This window comes from Triticum aestivum, chromosome 7D (assembly GCF_018294505.1).
Source record: "Triticum aestivum cultivar Chinese Spring chromosome 7D, IWGSC CS RefSeq v2.1, whole genome shotgun sequence".
Taxonomy (NCBI): Eukaryota; Viridiplantae; Streptophyta; class Magnoliopsida; order Poales; family Poaceae; genus Triticum; species Triticum aestivum.
In genome coordinates this window covers 17,442,452-17,443,667 of record NC_057814.1, presented here as the reverse complement: position 1 = coordinate 17,443,667, position 1,216 = coordinate 17,442,452, and the positions used below count along the sequence as shown (strand labels likewise).

Genomic DNA, 1,216 nt, shown 5'->3' with positions numbered 1-1,216 from the left:
GGGTGCCCTCGACGCGGCGGCGTGACCGTTGGTTGCGGGGCGGCGCGGTGGGCGGCTGGCCGGCGGCGCCCGCTCGGCCCAGATCTGGGCCCTTTCGGGCCCCATCTAGGCTGGGGCGGGCCTGCGGACCGGTGCGCGACGGCGTGGCTCCCTGGTGGTGGAATGAGGGGGCCGTGGCTGCGGTGGTGGTGGCTCCGGCGGCCGGTGTGCTGCAGCGTGGCTGCGGGGACTGTCCGGACCCGTCGGGGTCTGGCCGGGCCGGTGGTGGCCCGGCAAGTCCCTGTTGCCATGTCCGGTCGGCTCCGCGCGGCGGTGGAGGTTGTTCCCTCCTGTCGGTTATGGTGCGGTTGCCTCCGAGCCCGGCGTCTTCTCGTCCTACCTCCAGGTCTCGTGTTGGTGGCCTCAGTGAAACAGTGAAGATGGTGCGTTATCCGCGGTGGCACAGGCTGGTGGGCGGCATGTTGGGCGGTGCGCTTCCGATTGTCTGAGGTGGCGGTGGTGGCTTCGGGGCGGGAGAAATCTCTGGTGGCTCGTTCGCCACCGGCGCAGCTGCGCCCGTGGGCGTTGCCAGACCCTCTTGAGGGGCGTCGGTGATACCCCCTTCCCCACTGCCATCCGCGTACCGGGGGAAACCCTAGGACTTGTCCGGGCAGCAGCGGCGTCGTCGTCGCATTTCTTCCTGAAGATGTTGCTTGGTACGCGAGGCTTCGGAGTGCTTGGCGGGCGGTGGTTCTTCTCCGGTGGGTGCAGCGGGTGTCGGCCATCTTTGCCTAGTTGAGCTGCCGGCGTCGGCATTTGTTTCTTTTTTCTTTCTCTCCTTTTTCTTTTGGGCTTGTTTGTGCTGCGGCCCAGCAAGCTGGTTGTATCGGTTGGACGTTGCTTTATAATCTAAAGCGGGGGGAAACCCTTTTTCTTGAGTGTAGATACTGACAGAAAAATAAAAGCAGATCATATATGATTTTCCTAGCAAATTGAGAATCAGTGATCGACACCCTCCATTATATTATCTCTAAAAACATTGATTGGCAATGTAGAACAACCACCATCGGCTCTAACTATCTCATGACATTACACGGACTACAAGAGAGGTTGGGAGCCCCACTTGGTTGGGCTGTGATTTTGTAAGCGTACATTTGAATTTGATCCTAGAGATGGTGGCCTTCAAAGGCCGGATCATTACGAGGAGTCGAGGATACATCAAAAGTTGTACACCGTG

The 1,216-nt window shown here is 60.0% G+C and overlaps 1 pseudogene; it reads right to left on the bottom strand.

Annotated features, from left to right (window-relative positions):
- The window catches only part of LOC123170631 (uncharacterized), a 2,841-nt pseudogene extending 2,226 nt beyond the window's left edge, over positions 1–615 (bottom strand).
- Positions 616–1,216: the final 601 nt, after the last annotated feature.